The following is a 22,055-nucleotide window of genomic DNA, read 5'->3' as shown; positions in this document are numbered from 1 at the left end:
GGTGAAGTCCTAACCCCCAGTACCTGTGAATGTGACCTTATTTGGAAGAGGGTCTTTGCCAATGACCAAGTTAAAATGAGGTCCTTAGGGAAAGCCCTAATCCAGTATGACGGGTGTCCTTATAAAAAGAGGAAATTTGGACACAGACACGTGCAAAGGAAAGGCGATGTAGAGACACAGAAAGAATGCTGTCTACAAGCCAAGGAACTCCTAAGGTTGTCAGAAGCTCAGAGAGAGGCCTGGAACAAATTCTCTGTCACAGCCCTTAGAAGGAACCAAACCTGCCAATACCTCAATTTCAAACTTCCAGTCTCCAGAACTGAGACAATAAATTTCTGTTGTGTAAGCCACCCAGTTTGTGGTCCTTTGTTATACCAACTATGAGCCAAATACCTTCATTCTAGATCAAAACTTCATGGCTTCATGAAGCTCACATTCTAAAAGGGAACAACAGACAATAAATAAACAAATGAGCAATGTGTGTAGAACATTGGGTTTGAGCAAAGACCTGAACGAGGTAAAGGATGGTGCCAAAAAGATGTCCGTGGACAGTGTGGTCCAAGCAGAGAAAATGGGACACATATTGAGCGCTTTTTGTATTTCACAGGGCCCAGAGCAGGGCCAGGCAAGATTGGAGGATGACTAGGAAAGCTGCTATGGCAGGAAGATCATTTGGCCTTTGCCTCGCAGCCTTAAGAGCCTCAGCTGTAGATGCTGGCATCGTCTCCCAGTGAGCATATGCACGCAGCCATGGAGATTGGGAGAGTTGCAAGAAGATTCTTTGCTAAAAATACATTTTTTAATAAACTTGTAATTATGTTGTGAATAGCATGAGTGAATTCAAGACAAATAAGACATAACTCCTGGCCTGGAGAGATGGAGGCTGGCGAGGAGAGGGGAGTATGTAAACAAACCATTTTAACATAGTGTTTTAAATGCCCTGATGCGAGCATAGGAGAGGTCTTTGGAGTGCTTTTTAACCCTCATTTTTTTCTCTTTATTATCGGAGAATCTTGAGGCAAAATTTTATACAGATGAGTGTTTTCCAGCTATAATCTTACATTAGTTACTTGGCCAGGCATGGACTTAAAATATTAATTAATCTCTACTGGGTTCATGCCTCGCTAGCTCACAGGGTCTTCTCTAACCATGACCCTTGGAGTCACCATCCTAAAATATAAATAGGGAATCTTTAGATAAAGGGAGCTCCAAAGTCCTAAAGAAGACTTTGCCAGCACTTTCTAGCTCCTTCCTCTTGTTCTCTCATGAGTGTAGGTCTCCTCAATCTTGTCCAGCCTCCTTTGACCTTACTGTCTTGCATTTTCCCTATAGCTTGGTCCCTCCTTTGAATGACAAAACTTTCAAGCCACTTCTATCATCTACCTCCATTTCCTCACCACTGTCTCTACTCTGACTCACCCTGCTTGCCTCCTCTGTCTCCAGTCCCCAGGAAAACCCTATACCAAGCCATCAAGCCATCGAGCTTGGTATAGATGGGCTTTAGTTCAGTACTAGCTCTTCTTGCCCTGGTGGCTATATGGAGCATCACGGACCACCTCCTCCTCCTGAGATGTTTTCCTCTTTTGACATTCCAGATGACTCTCTATCCCAGTTCTTCTGTCTTACCATTTTCACTGTCTCCTTCTCTGGGTTTCTTCCTCCTCCTTCCCTTTAAACACAGATCTTCCCCAGAGTTCAGGCCCTTCTTAATCTACTCCTCTCTTTCCCTTGAAAGTCAAACTCAAGCCCATAATGTCATCCCTCAGTTTCCTATCAATTGCTCCAAAGACTACAGCTCCGTCCCTTACCTGTTCAGACAAACCAACTATCTGCCCATAGTTTTGTTATTTCATATTGCTACTACCTCAAATTCAACATCTCTCAACCTGAACACAATTCCCTACCCTCCAAATTGTCCCCTGTTCTGATTCTTGACTCTTATTCATGTAACATCACCCTCCTTCTCATCCTGACCTGAAACTCTGTGGAAACATTGACCCTTCACCTCTCCTAAGTTCCCCATGTACAGCCAGCTGATTCGTTCTTCAAAATTTCTCTCTCAATAGAATAAATGGCTATTCATTCTCATTGTCACAGTCCTCTCTCACCAGGACTATACAAATAGTCATATATGCCTCCTCCAAACTGCTATGGGAACTTTGCACAAAAAACCCACTTCCTTCACACTCGACTTACTCTGCTTCTATCACCCGTCAGTTCTCAGCCTTCACATCACTTCCTTAAAGGAAACTTTCCTGTCCTCTCTGACTCTGCAAACTTCACACTCTGTTATATGAGTTCAAAGCCCCCTGTTCCCCTCCAGGACTTAACTGTTGAAATTTTACATTATTGATATGATGGCTTGATTAATGCCTACCTCCTCCACCAGGCTCTCAGCTCCAGGAGCTTAGAATCATGTCTGTTTTTGTTCATCACTCTACCCCCAGCCTCTAGCATGGGACCTAAGACATAACAGATACTCTCTATATATATATTTGTTATAAATGAATGTCTTTTCCCATGTCCCCTCTCTAGATTGACTTTTGCGCAAATGGGCCCAACAAGATTTTTGGTCCCATATACTGTTTCTCTATCAAGAGATAGACTCTATTTTCCCTTCCCCAGTAACTGGTCACATTTTGCAACTGTCTTGATGGACAGAATCTGTGGCAAGATGCTGCACAACTTTTGAAGCTGTGCTAGAAAAAGCATTACAGCTTTGCTGGATCTCTTGGGACACTAATTCTTGAAACCCAGTCTCCATGTTACAACTTCGGAAGCCCAACCTACATGGAGCCACCATGACTACATGTTCTGGCAGACAGACACAGCTAAGCACAAAGCTGACGGCCAGGGTCAACTGAGACATATGAGTAAACAAACCTTCAGATGATTCCAGCCCCAGCCATCAAGTCACCACCAATTTTCAGTCTTCCAGTTAAGGCCGTAGACAGTAGGAAACAGAGACAAACATTTCCTGCTATGCCCAGTCCAAATCCCTGATACATCTGCAAGCAGAACACAGACTCTGTGAGCATAACCAATGGTTGTTTTTTCCCACCAAGTTTAGGGATAAATTATTGCACTGCAATAGATAACTCAACCACCCCCTTATCGCACTAGGGGTGCCTCCCACTGCCTCTGGGACACAGTGTGAGATCCTTAGCTTGGGCTTTAAGGCCCTTAACAATCTGGTTCCAGCCATTTATTGCCCTCTGGAGGAAACATCTGCTCCTGCCAAATTGGTTTACTCACAGTTTTACCAACATCCTCTATTCTTTCTTCTGTCACCAGGACCTCACTGTTGCCCATAACTGGAATGGCCTGACCATGCAGTCCCACCAAATTCTCTTCATCCCTCAGAGCTCAGCTGTCTGCACCTCCTCCCCACAGCCTCTAGGAACATCCCAGGTCAACAATGCTCTCATTTTCCTTGGAATTTAGAGCTTTCAATTTTTAGCTCTACCGTTTTCTAAATGGAAAATCAAGATTTGTGGTCCTAACAATTTTTTAAATGATTTTCCATTTAGTTACATGGAAAATTGTATAAATAAATTGAAACTTAAATACATTTATTTACATATTTAACCAATAGACTTCCTTGAAAACTATAAGATTGAAAACCTCAAAAAGTAGGTACTATTATTATCCCCATCTTATAGATGAGGGAACTGAGAATTAGAAAGATTGAGTAGAGGGGGAAGGCATAGCTCCAGTGGCAGAGCCCCTGCTTAGCTTGCACGAGGTCCTGGATTCAATTCCCAGTACCTCTCTAAAAATGAATAAATAAATAAACTTAATTACCTCCCCCGTCAAAAAATAAAAAAATAAAAAAATAAAAGATTGAATAAATTGCCCTTAGTCATACACCTAAGATTTGATGGAACTGGGATTCAAACCTGGTTCCTCTAAGTCAGATCTTAATCGTTGCCTCACCTGGTAATTAAACATGTACTGTCTTGTATTATGTTTTCATATTTTATATTTTCTTTTGATGAATCAATTATTTACTGAAAAAATAATAAATGCATGTGATAATAAAAAATATCAAATAGTCCAAAAAAGGTATGCAACACAATAGGAGATCTCTCTCCAAATCCAGGTCCTATCCCCTTTCCCCAGAAGCAACCACACTGTCATGGTTCTTTTGTATATTTCCAGAAATGCATGTGTACATACAAGCATTCCTTTACTGTACAAAGGGAGCATACTGTCTACATCTTCTTCTTTGCAATGTCTCTTGACAAGCGTTCCAAGTCAACATATATAGAGTTCTTTATGTTCTTTTTCTGGACTTTGTAACATTCTATGGCAAGACTATACCATGGCTTATTCAACAAATTCCTTGTTAATGATCTTACAGTAGACAGAAGCTATATAGAGAGAAAGAGAGGGAGAGAGAAAAGAGTTTGGATGGAAAACTACAGTAAAATGAGAAGGGACAGGGGAGACAAGCAGTACTGAAGGAGGAAATGACTGCTTCCCAGGTATACTGCAAAGAGAAAGAAAGCATGGCTGGGGAATAGAAGTGAAAACAGAGGAGGCTCTGAATCCATGTGTAAAAGTGGGTCCAAGAAGAAATGGGAGGAGTCACCTCTGCAGGCTCAGTGGGGTGAGAATTTGCCCTCTATCATCTTCTTTCCTGATGATTTCATCACCTCTCCTTATGCTCTCCCCTCTTTTGCCAACCCCGTCATTTAAAAAAAAATATATCTTGCCCAAAAGAAAACAAACATGTTACTATTTATTCATGCAGGAAGGCCCACTGGACACAATGGACAGCAGCACCAGCCCTAATTAAATGAAATGGGGCAGGTGTAATTCAAACCACCTCAGGAAAATATAATCTGCCACCAAAAAAAGTTCCCACCGTTCAGACCACAGGGAAATCAGTCCAGCCTCCCTCCCAGGTTCCCAAGCAGAAAGGCTGGACTCAGGGCAGCAAGAAAAGAGAAGGTCGATTTCTCGCCAGCAGTTTCCTCCCTCCCCTCTGAGCTCTGTGCACCCCCCACCCCCACCCCTCTGAGCTCGTTAACTGACGTTTCAGAGCTGCTCCCTTTATGGGCCGGATTGTTTAGCTAATTCACCCATGGAAAATGGTGCGGTTCAGATTCCATGCTGAGGCAACCAGACACCCACTGTAAATCCAAGCTTGGGGATAGTATCTCTTTCGCTTCCAGACACATAAACCTCATCCCTCCTCCTCCCCATGCAGCTTTCCTCTCGGCCTAGAAGGGACTTCAGAGAGGCTCCCATCTGAGGTCCCTTCACTTAGAGTAGAACCAGAGCTAAGAGATGGGGAGGGATGCTGGAGAAACTTACAACTGGCCTCCTAATTTAGACATGGACCCTGAAAGTCAGAAGTGAACTTGACCTAAGGATGCTCCCTGGGTACCAATGAAGAGCACGTGGCCGAATGAAAATCTGACTGCATTCTCCACATTCCCCTCACCAGCTGCAGTTGAGCCCTGAAATTAAACCTATCCTGATTCAAACCCCAATTGCACAATTAACTAACTATGCAAGTTTGAGAAAATTGTTTAATCTTTGTCTACTTTCATCTTCTAATGTATAAAATGGGAGAATAATCTCTCTCTTATCTCCCTCATAGGATTATTGAAAAATTAAATGGAAAACCCATGGAAAGTTCTTGGCAATAGTAGGGGTTCCATAAGTGTGAACTTGTTTCCTTCCTCCAGAGAAAGAGTTTTTACACACCCGCTTTGGCCTCACTCCAGTCCTCCCTTCCAGGGTCCGGTGTAAAAGTGTGTGACCTCATGCAGAGGGTGATTAATGGGCAGTAGGCAGGCTCCCCACCTGTTCAAGACTGTCTCCACCACCCCCTCTCCAGCTGTCTGAAACACAGCACTCACAAGTCATTCTTGGAGGCCAGGAGAGCTTCAGGATCTGTTAGCTGCAATGGCTGTGAGTTTGAGTCACTCTCATTTATGCAAGGGGGCAATTGTGCAGATAACCTGAAAACTCTGCCCGGCCGGGGGGGTTTCACTGGGAACCCACACGCCACTCCCAAGAGCAAAGCCACATGTGACTCTAATTCCATCCTTGCAGGGCTGGAGCATAGCCAAGCCCTGACCCCTCGGGGGCTGGAAATGGCTCTTCCCCCAGCCCTCACTCCCACCCCGCTCCCGTCCAGGTGGAGCCAGTCCCAGTCCCTTGACCTTGCCGCTGAGCTCCAGTTTCCAGCCATTTCATCACCTCTGGGCCTCTCCTCTGAACCCTCTCCAGGTTCCCCGTGTCCCTCTCGAGCTGCCTGTCAGTCAACACTCATTACTGAGCTCCAGCTCTGTTCAGATGACTGTACTCAGAGCTCGACAAGGGACTGGAGCCAGAGTCTGGCCAGGGTGGATGGAGTATCCTGGGGAGATGACCTCATGGGCCCTTCCTCCACAGAGTATTTTTAGACACCACGTCCCTCCCCTTCCCACTCAGCTTCCATGGATTTCCAATGCAATCCAGAACTCCCCTAAAACCTCCAATAATTCAAAAGCTTATGGGGTATAAACAATAATACCCCTCCACACACTCAAATCCTGCTTTTGGGGACTGGTTCCTTTTCATTTCTACCCTGCTTCTTTTCAGAAAATAAAGACTGGCTCTTGTTCTCAAATACCAAGAAACTCTGAGCATCTTCCTCAAGGCAGGCAGTCCCACCCACCTCCATGGCCGTGGCCCCTCTCTATGTGGCTGTGGTGTGGTTTCCCTTGTCGCTAACCCAGTTTCAAGTTACACAGCCTAAAATCCTGGGAGCAGCCCTCCTCTCTGGTGTGTAGAGAGACCCAGATCTTCTCAGAAAACTCCAAGTGAGCAGCATCAAGAAATCGCAGGCTCTGATTAGCACCATAGCATCAGTGTGCATCAATGGGAACCTGAGTCTGGGTCATGTATCAGTGTCTCTGTCTAGTCCCACCTTTTTGGATAAGTTAACTGCTCTGATTTTTCCCCTGAGCAGTTTGAAAGCATTCTGTCCTCTTTGTTTTGCTTTCCTTTTCTTATTGTTGAACACACCCAAAGAACTCAATCAGTAATTTACAAGTGTACCCACAAGAAGATGCATCTCAGGACCTTGAGATGGAGGAGATTCTGATGCTGCCAGAGTCAGCCACCCATCTCCTCCTCCTCTTCATGCTCTAGCTCATCACCTACAAGCATCTAACCTAAACTGGGCTCTAGGAAGCCCAGCTCCAGGCCATATTCTGGCCATGGCTGCTGCCAACCACTCCATGGGTAAGAAATAGTGAGAAAACTTTCACAACCTCGGATGAGGAGAGAGGGGGAGGTGACAGGAGATGAGAAGGGCCCTGTCTCACCCCACCCACCTCACCCAGCTCCAGGGAAGACAGATGCTAACTGGAAAGCAATGCTAAGCAAAGAGCTGGCTCTCGATAAACATGTGTTGATTTCTCCTCGATGATAAATGCTAGTGAAGTCCAAGACGGGCTGCAGTGGGAGGAGGCAGAGCTTCACTGTAGTCAGGCAGGATTTGAATCAGTGGCAAACTAGAGGCAGTTCCAGCTGAGTTCAGGGCTTGGCACAGGGCACCACTCCATAGTCCCAGATGACAGATTTGTGGATCTTGTTCATGCTGTTCTCCTTGCCCAGAACAGCATCTGCCCACATCCACTGACACGGTCTCCAGATCAAAGATACCCCCTTGTGAGCAGTCCCTCATCCCCAGAACCAAAGGCTCTCCCGCAGCTCAGAGCACCCTCTCCAAGCACTTTGCTCAGAGCTCTTGGAGGACACTTATCTCCTCTCACTGCAGGGCAGGCAGGCACCAGCGGGGCAGCCTCTTTTGGCAGTCTTCTGGGACATAACTGCCTCTCACAGCCTTTGCAAAGTCAGGGGCACCCTGGCAGAGAGCCAAAACAGGCAGCTGGAAGGTGGTGGCTTCCACGGGAGATGGTCAAGGGGACTGATTTGTGGGGCATTCATGAGGCATTCTTCAGAGGTTCCAAAACCTATCTGGGAGAACTAGAGAGGGGGCTAGATAGAGCTCCCAAAGATACCAGCCAGAGCAGACAAATAACGTTTGGGGCTTGCTGTGACCCAATTTCTCCCCAATCTGATAATCCCTGGAAGATGGGATTACATGTAAATGTTTGCGTTCCCTCTAGGAGTATATGCCACTTCACAACTCTCAGTCCTACCATCCTCAATCCTGCTTGAATTTGAAGGACTTGACTAAGGGTGGAGGGAAGAGCCCAGCCCTAAAAAAGGAGCCTTTCACCTAAAGATGTAGGAAATACTAAAATCGATAAAACAAACAACACCAAATCTGTACGGCCAAGGCAGGTACACCATAGAGGTCGGGTTATTGGACTCTAGAGCCAGACTGCTGGTTTCAAATCCCAGCTCTTACTGCTCACTCCCCTGCTGTGACCTCTCTATGCCTCAGTTTCCACATCCATAAAGTGGGGATGATATTGTGGTATGGATTAAATGAGTTTATATATATAAATTGCTATAAACTTGCTATGTTGTTGTTGTTATTATGGTTGTTATTTATATACATTGCCAAAACTAAACAGGTCACAAACAGAATTTGAACTTCAGTGTTAGAAATGAGACAAAACTGCCAGGGAGGAATGAGAAGGAAGAGTAACATGGGAAAATCTGAGGTACATTGTTAGGTGAAAAAGAGCAAGGTGAAACTATGTATTTTATGATATTATTTAAGAAAAAATAAATAAAATATAAGGATTTTTAACGAATGCTTTTTATGTAAGAAATATCTGTGGAAATATTCCCTAAAAATTGCGACTAGAAACTGGAGGAATAAGATGAGCAGGAAAAGAGAGTTTGCTTGTCACTGTCAGCCTTTTTATATTATATAAAATTTTGCCATGGGTATAGGACTTTTTTATTTAAAATAAACAGGTAAGTGGATGGATGGGTGGCACATGAGGAACAATCTAAGGTAGCTGCTTAAATCCACTGTTGTGGTTGGCTTTGGCGTGCCAGTCACTGTATCACGAGAGGATGGCTGAGCCTCATTTTCAATGCCAGGAATGAACAGATATCTCTCTCCTCTTAATAAATAAAAAGAGTAAGAGACAACAACAGTTTACATTCGGATCTGTTAGAGATTATTTACTGGATCAGACCAACCCCTTCTTCACCCTCATGTGTCAGATCACTCATAAAGAGAGAAAGGGTAAGGTAGAGTCATCTGGTCACCTGTAAAGACATAGTAAGTAGACCTGGGGATGGAATAGGGACGACCCCTATCCCCAGTCCTGTCCACTGTCGAGTGCACACCATCTCTCAGAAGGTCCAGCAAAGTCTGTTTTAACTCCAGGGTAGAAAGAGATCAGGGTCTCTTTGATTGTGCAGCAAGTGAAGTCGCTAAACAGTGTTTAAGGGCCACTGTGTAAACCTAGAGCCACCCTTCGCCTGGTGAGCTGCTCTCGTTGGGGGAGGTGTGCAGGGACAGAGGCTAGGAGGCGGTGGCACATTGACAGCCCCCATCTCAGGCTCACTTCACCACCTACCCCACTGGAACTGGCTCACTGTTTCTTGCTCTCTTTTAAGTTCATATATTTGAATTCACGTTATTGAATGAGACTCCATTTCAGTGGTTGCTCAGTGTACACTGACTTTTTAAAAAGTATCTAACAAAGAAAGACCCAGAACCACCACTATCCCCACTGTCATAAAAATATAGTCATAGAAAAAAAAAAGGAGATATTAATATTTGTGCTTTACCTGAGATTCCACTGTAGGAGATCATGACAGCCGAGGCAGAAGACAACTAGTGAGGCACCTCTTCAACAAGTTACTGACCACTTGAACTGCAACCATTTTAGGAAATCGGTCAGAGTCATCTCAAAGCCATTAATTTTCCTCCTGAAGTCTTTGAGGAGAATTGGAGGGGCCAGCAAAGATTGGAAGGACAATCAAAGCATTTACTAAGCACAATGTTGTCAGGCAGGATACTGGGACCTGGGCAGAACCACTGTGGAAGAAAAAGCAGGGTCACCAGCTTCCAGGAGTCTACTGTCAAAACTGAAGCCACACGGAGATGGGCAAGTACTAAACACCACACTTTAATGTGTCGTGTGACAAGTATAAGGGCAGAGAAGGAAAGAGTGCCTGTCTCTCGAAAGGAGAGCTCAGGGAAGTGACATTTTCTTCAGCCCAGCTTGGTTCCTTAACAGCACTTGGAAGGACACACCCACTGCCAAGCCATTTCTGGACTGCACTAAGCACTCCTGACCCTGAGCCTCCCAACTCTATGCTCTTGTAGTCACGGGTTATCCACAATGTCTTGAGCCTCATGTTTGCCCTGTCCTTTGTCTCTGATGCACATCATAGTCTAAGCTCCACCAGACTACCCTTGAGCTGTCCATCCATGCAGAGCTCTCCAGCACCACCCCTGATGCCCTGCAGGACTCTCACTCCTCCAGGGACCCTCCATCCTGATCCTCATCCCCTACCAGGGTGGAATATGAATACATTCAAGCTGGTCTTCCAAGTTGAATAGAAGTTATAAGTAGAGCAGAGGCTTAGCTTTGCAGGTAGAGGGAGGTGTGTGGAGAGGGGCCAAGGGGTAAAGCAGAGTGAGTGTTGGATTAAGGGGAGCCTCTGTGGTAGGCACAAGTGCAGGCTGGCAGGGGCTGCAAGGAGGTATGACAATTTCATATAAGTTTCACATGAACAAACTCTCCATTTGCCTGCTTCTAATCTGTCCCCACTCTAACTCCACCTGCACATCTCTGCCAAATGAAGCTTTGAAGTTTCCTAAAATACTGTTTTCATCAAATTACTCAAGGAACTTCGGTGTCTCCCTGCTTGTGGAATCAAGTCAAGTGCCCTACCTTGGATTTTTGGGTCTTTAGGTTGGTTCCAGCTCACCTGCTTATTATTCTTCTGCAGAAGTTCTCCAATGAATGCTTCTTTAGCCAGGGAGACCATTGCATCACTGCCCACACATGCCAAGGCCGCTCATGCCTCCAGGCCTTTACTGATACTGTGGCCCCAAGTCTGGAAAGACCTCAGGTCACTTCTCTACTTTGCCTCATGACCCAGCTCAAATTCCACCTCCTCTGGGAAGCTATACTTGACTCTTCCAATGCTCTTCTCTCACCATCATTGCAGGGAGTTTAGCACTTAATTCCTTTTTATTTTTAATTTTTTAAAATTTAATTCACATACCACATGCTTATTTATTTAAAATGTACAATTCAATGGTTTTTAGTATATTCACAGAGTCACTCATTACTCACCAAGTGCAGCCATCATCACTGTCAATTTTGAAACATTTTCATCACCCCAAAAAGAAACTTCAAACCCTTTAGCAGTCACCTCCTCAGTCCCCCATTCATTACTTCCCAATCCTCTAGCCCTAGGCAATCACCAGTCTACTTTTCATCTTTTTTCTGTCTCTAAAGAGTTGCCTATTCTGGGTCATTTGTGTAAACGGATTCCTACAATATGTGATCTTTTCCGGCTGGATGCTTTCACTTAGCATAAAGTCTTCAAGGTTCAGCCATGTTGTAGCATGCATGAGTCAGTACTTTATACATTTTTATTGACAAATAATACTCCATGGTACAGATAAACCACATTTTGTTTATCCATTCATCCATCTCATCCATCGATAGACATTTGGGTTGTTCTCACTTTTTGGCTGTTATGAATAATGCAAGTCTTTGTGTGGACAAATTTTTGGTTCTCTTGGGTAGAGCCTAGGAGTGGAATTGCTGGGATCTATGTTGAACTTTTTGAGGAACCACCAGACTGTTTTCCACAGAGGCTGTACCAGTTACTCCTATCAACAATATATAAGGGGTCCAATTTCTTCACATCCTCCTTGACACTTACTACTATCATTATCTGACTTTTTGACTATGGCCACAAGGGTGGAGAGATATTCCACTGTGGTTTTAATTTGCATTTCTCTGATGGCTAATAAGGTTGAGAATATTTTCAAATGCTTGTTGGCTTGATATATATATATTCTCCGGAGAAATGTTTATTCAGATCCTTTGCCCATTTTTTTTAACTGGGTTGTCTTTTCATTGTTAAATTGTAAGAGTTATAAGTCCCTCATCAGATATATGGTTTGCAAAATATTTCTTCCCATTCTATGGGTGGTCTCTTCACTTTCTGGGTGGTGTCCTTCGAAATATAAAAATTTTTCGTTTTAATGAAGTCAATTTATCTGTTTTACTTAGCTCTTTAGTATTAACTCTATTTGAGTGCTTAACTTATGTCTGCATGCTTGGGAATTATCTTGTAGCTCCAACCAGACTTACGATGAGGGCTCGTGGGCTATGTTCCGGGTATTAAAAGGAAGAATAGAAACTGAACCTAAAAGAAAGCCCACAAGCTAAATGACATGGTAGTCATATTTTGTGTTTGGGAAGGTAGGCAGTTCTGACAGTAGAGAAGAATGAGAGTCTTGGGTTAAAGATCTGGGTTCAAATCCCAACCATACCACTTTCTACCAATTGTGTGACTTCACACAAGTTACCCAGCTTCTCTAACCCTTAGTCTAAAAGGGATAAACTAAAATGGGTGGAATGGGTGAAAAAGCAACATAGTAATATCTACCTAGAAGGGTCTTGAAGATAAAGGAGATCAAGTGTGCAGGACCTAGCACAGCAACAGTTAAAAGAATTGCAGGGTTTTTTCCTAAAATTAAATGAACTCCATACAATACATATCAGTTATGCATTGATTAGCACTTAAGGTTTTGATTTTAAAGTTTAGAACATAGAACATTATCCTTAAAGTTCCTGGTCGTAAATATTCCGTACCATGGAGTTCATGTGACAATAAAAGAAATTGTGGAATCCTCAGTGATGAGAAAATGGGAGAACTTCTCATTTAATCCAACCTCTTAATTTTTCAGGATCCAAAGTCGCCAGAAGACTTGTAAGGCATGGAACCTACCCACCCCGTCCCATCCCCCGCTAAGGTAGAGGGGTTAGAATAGGAATTAGCTCCCACACATCTTCAGGATGTGAGCAGATTCCTCTGGATGGGTGATGAATCTGGTCAGATGTGGGAATTCCGAGGTTTGGTATCTTTTGAATCTGATTTGATGTCAAGCAAAACAACTGGGTGAAATACTGGGGGTGTGCCCCAGACCCACCTCCTTCCCTTGCTCACCATCATCAAAGTCAGCAGGTGTCTATTAATAAGCACATATGCCTGATGCTGCGCCGGGCTCTGTGCAGAGGGAATGCAAGATTCCCTGACCTCTGGGAGTGGATGAGCTCAGGCAAAGCCTTGCTGAGCCACTTCCAGGCAGCCACAGGGAGGAATAGAGGGTGGAGGGGAGAGGAGGAGACAGGGGAGGACCCAGGAGCCCAATCCGGAGGGGACACCGAGAGCAAGGACTGTACCTGATAAGATCAGCCTGTGCTGCAGTCTTATAGGCTGCTTAGGGGTGGGGATGAATTAGCAAATCCATGAATTAATGACCTGTTTACACTTTCCTATTAATGCTTATCATTTGTTGGACAAAGTACCGCTTTGTGTTCCATCCGATGTATTCCAAGCTGACTCTCCAGGGAGAAATCTATCAAATCCAAAAACTGCTTCATTTATTCATAGGCAATAACAGTGCCCCAATAAGGCTGAACCTTTTGAAAGCAGTAAGCTTTCAAAATGGTTGTTTAAACACACAAACAAACACACACATACACACACACACACAACACCTCCCTGGATTTACAAATTGTGCTTCTTGCTATAGACCATGTCACTGATCTCCAGGGCTATCTATGTAGGTCCAGGGTGAGGAAACCAAACATAAATGTAACTCCTTGTAAGGTGACCTGGGGGCCTTCCTGTAGGAGGTGTGGTTTGTCAGGAGCTAATTACAAGTCCTAAGCTTTTCCTTGTTTGTGAATACAATTATGAAACTAAGTACTCAGAAAATGTAGGCATTCTTCTGGGAAGAGAAAAGTGACTTTCTGGTGTCTTACAGTCATTATACTGGGAAGAGCCTGAGAATTCTCTGTTTTCCTCACCCTTTGTCATTCTTTCCATCTACACATTTTTAGATCAATTCCTAGAATCTCTAACACATGGCATTTATTTTCTCTTCTCCATTCAGGGTGGGGTGTGTTCATGGCTCTTCCCCAAGCTTCTCATCCCCCCTTCCTTAGCCTCTGTAGGGCCCAAAGGGGCCCAGAGTTTCCCCAGTTTTCCCTTTGACAAAATGTTATCCTGGAGCTCAGAAACCAGAAATTAAGCTAAATGAAACCCCTAACCCGTCCCTGGAGAAGGATGGGCTGCTGTGAGCCCAGAGGTTGCCTGCTCTGCTCCCCCAACTCTCCCCTCCCCCACTCCAAGCCCAGGCTCCTTCCTCCCCGGGGGATGGAGATGGGCCCCCAGCCTCCCTCCAGTCACCCGCCTGGAGAAGCTAAAACAAACAGTCCTTTGGAAACTCAGTGAAAGAAAACGGCTGAGTCAGGCCTTCTGTTTAAATAGTCCCCACCTGTTCTCCCAGCCCTGGCCTCCCCCACTCCCACCCTGGGCTCCCCCACTTCCCTTTCTCTTTTCTTTCTTTTCCCCTTTGTTGCTCATTTTCAAAAGGGCAGAGTTGACAGCTCTTGCCTTGAGCAAAGCCAACCCCGGGAGCCAGCCAGGAGCCGCCTCGTGCTGCTGACCCAGCGCTGTCCCCCGCGGCTCCCCTTCCACAGCCAGCACGTGGCTGGGTCTGGTCAGTGGGGAGGGGGAGAGAAAGGGGGGCTGTAGTCCCCAAGAAAGAGAACCCCAGCCCCGCCCCTCCCCCACCCCTTCCCTCCCCTCCCACTCGAGCCCCTCCACCAGGACCCATCCCCAGGCACCCTCTGCCCTGTGGGATTCCTGAAGCCTGTGGAAGGAAATGAGAGAGAGTGTGAGAGAGGACAAAGGAAGACAAGCAGACCTCACTGAGGGATGTGCCCCTTTGTCATCTGGAATCCTCAGGAGCCCCATACACTCGATGCTGTTTTTTCAAAATAACTCCTTGGCATTGAAAGAAATGCAATAGTTGCCCATATTCAGAATTGAGGAAATGTCCCCTAAGTGGTACAAGCTGAGTTAGAGACAAGCCCTAAACCCACTAATTGCCCTCAGAGCACGTGTGCAGTTTTCTAGAACTCCCCTGTACCACCTGGGAAGGCGATGACCTCTCCAAGTCCATTGCTGGCTCTGAAAGTCAAAAGCCTCTTCTTTAAAGTTTCTTACAACTGCATGTGAATCTACAGTTTTGAGAAAATCAGAGGTTCACGTGCAGTTGTAAGAAACAACACAGAGCGATCCCCTGTATCTTTTACTCAAGTCCCCCAGGGTAACAGCTTGTAAAATGATAGCACAATATCACAACTAAGATACTGCTATTTATACAGCCATACATTTATACAGAACATCCCCAGCACCCCATGGGTCTCTCATCTTGCCCTTCTAGAACCACTATCCCCCTACTCAGATCCTACTACTTCCTTAACCCTTAGCAACCACCAATCTGCTCTCTATTTCTAAATTTGTTATCTCAAGATTGCTATATAATGAAGTCATACAGTAGGAAAACTTTTGCAATTGCTTTTTTACATTCTGCATAATTCTCTAGAGGTTGATCCAAGCAGTTGTGTGTATCAAATGTGCATTCCTCTTTCTTGCTGAGTGGTTTTCCATCATATGAATGGATCACAATTTTCTTAACCATTCATGTGTTGAAGGACGTCTGGGTTGTTTCCAGTTTTTGCCTATTACAAAGAAAGTTGCTATAAACATTCATTTTTGTGTGAAGATAAGCCTTCATTTCTCTGGAGGAGATGCCAATTGCTGGGTCCTATGATATTGCATGCTTAGTAGTACACCTTTTAAAATTCTTCTCTAAAACTATTCCTGATGCATTTCTAAGAGTGTTCTGGGCTGGAAGGTGAGCAGAAGTAGAAGCTGAAAGTAGAAGGAGAGCGTCTTTGGGACATCAGTTCATGGAGCTGAGATGCTACCAAAACACACAGCCTGTGCCTGCACTGGATGGTGAAGGTGGACCAGGAGAAAAACCAAGTATGGAAGGCAGAACAATGGCCCCCAAAGATGCCCCTGCCCTAGTCCCCAGGCCCCTTGAGTTACATAGCAAAGAAGAATGAACGTTGCAGATGGAAGTAACGTTGCTCATCAGCAGACTCCAGACGGAAGAGTGCCCTGGATAATGCAAGTGGGGCCATGTCCTCACAGGTTCCTTAAAGCAGAAGAGGAGATTCAGAGAATGATATGGCTAAAGAAGTGCCTCCAGAAGATTCAACGTTGCTGACTTTGAAGATGGGGAAGGCAACCATGAGCCAAGGAACGTGATGGCTCTAGAGAGAAAAGCAGTCCTGGTTTTTCAGGCCAATGACTCTTGTGTCAGATCTCTGATTGCAGAACTATAAGATAATAAATTCATGGTTTTTTAAGCCACCAAGTTTGTGGTAACTTGTTACAGCAGCGAATGGAAAGCTAATACGTCAAGTGACCTCTCCATGGGTTTCAGCTTTCAGAGTTCACCACCTCTGCTACCTGAACAGAGCTTGTCTTATGAGGGGGGAGAAGAAAGAACATGGGCCTCCTCTCATGCTCAATTCAAGACCCCTGGTCTCTCCATGTGTATCTACACACTTTCTGACTGTCCTTTCCCTTCCCACACCAGACATATCTGCTGTTCCTTTCCCCTGGACCACTCCCCACCTCCTACCAGCCTCTCTAGGCTTTATCCCATTCCTCTCCCAACATCTAAGGACTCTGAGAGCCTCCATCCAGCAAACTCAAACCTCAGCCCAGCCTGACCCATAAAAAAGACTTAAAGAAGTTTTGGGATTTGGAACTTGTCCATCCACTAGGATCTAGCACTTAATTAATACAAGCCCATGGGCCCTGCCGATCTTACAGCCAGATATGACTCTGCAAAATCAGTCATTTGGTGTTGCATCAGCTTATTAATGAGCTGGGCTTTTTTTTCCCCTTTTGATAATGACCCTAGAAAGCAATGAGCCCAGAGTGTGGATAAAGGAGATCCAGAGAAATAGCATCAAAACAACCCTTTCATGAGGACACAAAATTGAAGTGACAGTTCCCTAAATGAGCAGTGCTTAAGTGAGGAGTGAATTCAGAATCACCAGGAGAAATTTTTTCGACTTACACATGCATTCCACCCTAACCACCTGCAAGAACACACAGTAGAGATTTTTCTCTACCTCACCAGAATTATCCTGATTTTATGAGGACCTAGCCTTGAGAGCTTAATCTGTGAGGGCATCAATACAAACCTAAACAATATGCAGATACATACCGACAAACCACCCCAAAACACACAAATACACACACTCACACACACACACACACATTTATAATTTGATCCACTATTTTACCATCTAGTTAAGCTTTGGCATGAAGCCAAAACTAAGACGCTGGTCTGAGCAAGAAGATTTCTCTAATTAGTGGTCTCCCCCCAGCTAAGCCCTCTCACTGGCATGTGGCATTCCTCATCCTAGCCTGTTTCCCCATTTTATACATAGGGATGGACAATAGAAGTTAGGAGAAAAAAAAAAAGGAATGGATGAATTGTCACAGCCCCAGAAATTTCCAGAGATACCAAAGAAAATATCATACTGACAACAAGACCTCTGGAACACCAAGAATACCTCACTCATTCATTTTACAAATATCTGTCCATCAAAGACATATGAAGTGTCATCCCAGTTCAGACCAAAGGTGCATGAGCCCAGTGCCACAAGCTCTCTGACCATATGCTGGAGCCAGCCATCATAGGCTGGGACAGTGGCACTTGACCAGTATCCCCCTGACCTTCACGAGTAAGGCACCACATCTGAATAAGTGCAATACTTGTTTATGCTGCACTTGAGTTTACACACTGGTAGGGCAGTGATGGTCATATGGTTCTTTGAGCTGACTCTGTTGTGTAACTCCATTTAGCAGGTACAGTTTGCTGTGTGTAAGGGGACTGTCTTAATCTGCTTATGCTGTCATAACAGAAAATCATAGACTGGGCAGCTTAAACAACACACATGTATTTTCCCACAGTTCTGCTATCTGGAAGTTCAAGGTCCCTGTATGGTCGAGTTCTGGTGAGAACCTTCTTTCTGGCTTGCAGATGGCTGCCTTCTCATTAAGTGCTCACGTAGATTTTCCTTGGTGCCTGCACATGGGGAGAGAGAGAGAGAGCTGGTCTCTCTTCCTTTTCTTATAAGGACACTAACCCCGTCATGGGTGCCCCACCCTCATGACTTCATCTAAACCCAATGACCTCCCAAAGGTCCCATCTCCAAATACCAACATATTGGGAGTTAGGGCTTCAACATATAAATATGGAGGAAACTCAAACACTTAGCCCGTAACAGGGACAGAGGTAAGTTCTGAGGAAGGAGTGTATGTTCAGTGGAACATGTAAGAACACACTGGAGAGAATGTAACAGAGTGTCAGGGTAATAAAGAATTCTACTCATAAGGACCACAGCATTGAGAAGAACACAAGCCATTTATGAGAAGACTGGATGCTTTTAAAGACACTGAAAGATATTATTATACTCCTGTTGGTGACTGCACTGAAGTCATTCATGGTTCATTAAGTGCTATCTTGAGATCTTTAATCACATCAAGTGCAAAAAGGCTGCTCAAAAATGTTCTTCTAGGACAGTCTACCCAAGCAATTGAAACAAAATCAAGAATAAACAAATGGGACCTAATTAAACTTACAAGCTTCTGCACAGCAAAAGAAACCATAAGTAAAACAAAATGACAGCCTACGGAATGGGAGAAAATTTTTGCAAATGAAACCGACAAAAGCTTGATCTCCAGAATATATAAGCAGCTCATAAGACTTAATAAGTAAAAAACAAACAGCCCAATCCAAAAATTGGCAAAAGACCTAAACAAGCAATTTTCCAAGGAAGAAATACAAATGATCAATAGGCACATGAAAAAATGCTCAGTATCACTAATTATCAGAGAAATGCAAATCAAAACTACAATTAGGTATCACCTCACACCAGTCAGAATGGCCATCATTCAAAAATCCACAAATGACAAATGCTGGAGAGGCTGTGGAGAAAAGGGAACCCTCCTACACTGCTGGTGGGAATGCAGTTTAGTGCAGCCACTGTGGAAAACAGTATGGAGATTCCTCAAAAGACTAGGAATAGACTTACCATGTGACCCAGGAATCCCACTCCTGGGCTATATCCAGAAGGAAACTTACTTCAAAAAGACACTTGCACCCCATTGTTCATAGCAGCACTATTTACAATAGCCAAGACATGGAAACAGTCTAAATGTCTATCAACATGGAACATGTCTTTATCCAGATGACTGCATAAAGAAGAGGTGGTATATTTATACAATGGAATACTATTCAGCCATAAAAACTGACAACATAATGCCATTTGCATCAACATGGATGGTCTTGGAGAATGTCATTCTAAGTGAAGTAAGCCAGGAAGAGAAAGATAAATACCATATGAGATAACTCATATGTGGAATCTAAAAAAACCAAAACATAAATACAAAACAGAAACAGACTCATAGACATAGAATACAAACTTGTGGTTGCCAAGGGGGCAGAGGGTGGGAAGGGACAGACTGGGATTTCAAAATGCAAAACAGATAAACAAGATTATACTGTATACCACAGGGAAATATATACAAGATCTTATGGTAGCTCACAGTGAAAAAAAAATGTGACAATGAATATATATGTATGTTCATGAATAACTGAAAAATTGTGCTCTACACTGGAATTTGACACAACATTGTAAAATGATTGTAACTCAATTAAAAAAATGTTAAAAAATAAAATAAAATTTTTTACAAAGTGCAAAAAGGCTGGAAGCCACCAATTCAGGGACAAACTCCTACTCCACTAACTTCATGTAGACTTTTCTGTGACCCACCTGGACCAGCTTTGGAAGGTAATCATCTCCATAGAAGGTATTAATGACTCTGTAAAGTGTGTGTCCTTTTAAATTCTTTTCTAAAATTACCTTCTCCTTGCTTCTAGGGATGTTCCCTTCTTCTCATAGGGAAGTGTTGAAAATTATATCCATGTTTGTCCCATTCCAATGCTGGATTGCTTCATAAACATGCACCATGTATATAACTCCTCAGCCTCCACATTTTCAGCGTTAAGAATCCTCTGTAAAAGCAACCAGCATATCTTCCATAAGCTGGATTATGGGGTGAGCCTCTCTATTGTTTTTACTTGAGACCCAGCCAGTAGCATGTTTTGGCACCACTGTTTGTATGCGGAGGGCAGGGCCATGACTTCTGGTTTCAATATCCTTCTTGACAGAGCTCAGCATCTTGTTGGCTTTCCTTCTGCCACACCTACTGGCTGTGTCTTCGGGAAACAGTCTGCAAAGACTCTTAGTTTCTGTTTTTAGGGCTGTAAAATTCCAATAAAAGTTAAAGAAGTCCTGCCTGACCCTAAAAAGTCACGGCAAAGAATTTCCCACCTCTCAAATATGTGTAGTGAATTTAACAGATTTTTTTTATTACAAAAGCAATACATGTTCACTGTCACAATCTGCAAAATAGAGAAAAAGCACAAAAGAAAGTAAAACTATTGTGTGTATCTGCATATAAATATTTTAACATATGAAGATCATACCATCTCTAACCTGCTTTTTGATATATCAATGACATGAACATTTTATCCTGTCAATTATGTAGATCATTGCCAACATAATTTTTAATGGTAGTTGGCATACTACATCCTATGTATCATGATTTATTAAACCTATACTTTATTGTTGGCTATTTTGTCCGTTTCTAAGTTTTCACTAAACTGTCCTCTTAAAAGTGTTGCATATTGATCCTCATCTATAATTCATTACAAAGGAAAAGGTTATCAAACATAATGTGATCCTTAAGCATGCTAATTTCATGATTATGGACAAGTAGCTAACTGACTTCCATTTAAGCCAATAACTGTGATAGGTGCAAGGAGAAAAATCAAAGGAAGCTACAGAGACTCAAATGAAAGCCTGAAGATGGTGTTGCTCCAATGGATTTGGAGAAGTAAATGTAAGTACATCAACCAACTAAATGATTATTCATCAAATCTAAAGTGCATTCATTGTAAGATGCACCATTTCATTTGGGTCCCACTAAGGAAGGAAAAGAAGCCGCCAAAGCCATCGTTTGTAACCAGCATTCAGCTAGTTCTGTAGACCAAAGGCTCAAGGAAGAAAGCCTTACCAAAGAGACGCTGGGCAGGAATTGGATCCGGGTTGGCAGGACTAATTGTGTGGCCAAGTGTAACGCAGTTTCACCCTAAAAGCGAGGTTTACATTAGAACATGAGCCTCCAGATTTAACACACTACACTTTAATCATCACCTATTCACAGCTTCCTGACTTCACCAGGTTGTTTTACCCTTCTGTACCTTTTCAAGAACAGTTCTCTCTGCCTGAAACACCCCTATTCATCCAGAAAATGAGACTCAAGCCTCACTTCCTTGGGGACCTCCCCTGACTTCCCCTAGGAGGAGATGGAGTCACTAGCACCAAAGAAGGGAATCACTCTCCTTGGACCCACCCCTGACTTTGCATACCAGCTCCTGGCCCTCCCAGAGGGCCAAAAAGCTGGGCAAACGTAGAACCCCAAAAAAGGTGCCTGGACACCAGAATCTTGTCTGATTGTCAAGACAGCTTCTCACAGCCTGGTGGCCATAACCTGCAGCACTGTAACTCTAAGCCGTTTGAAGACACTCCAAGGATTTGATGAGGCAGGCAGAGCCCCAACTCTGCAATGAGTTCTACTGATATTTTACTAAACAGTTAACTTCACCTATGCAATGAAACCACAGAACTGGGGAGAGCGGTAGTCCCCTACCTTCTGCCAGTTTCCCCTCCCGTCAAAGCAGTAAAAAGCCTCAACTTTTAGAGCACAGGCTGCCGAGTCTTGGCCTGTCCTCCAAGCTATGCTTGTAGCTCCTCTGTCCTCACCTCTGCATCCCACAGCTTACTTCTCATCTCCAAGGCTCACTCACTAAAGTTCAAATAGCTCAGTTTGTTTTTTTACAAAAAGCAAACCCT

Source organism: Camelus ferus, chromosome 5, assembly GCF_009834535.1.
Source record: "Camelus ferus isolate YT-003-E chromosome 5, BCGSAC_Cfer_1.0, whole genome shotgun sequence".
NCBI lineage: Eukaryota > Metazoa > Chordata > Mammalia > Artiodactyla > Camelidae > Camelus > Camelus ferus.
The sequence above is the reverse complement of the archived record's forward strand: the minus strand, read 5'-3'. Positions refer to the sequence as shown.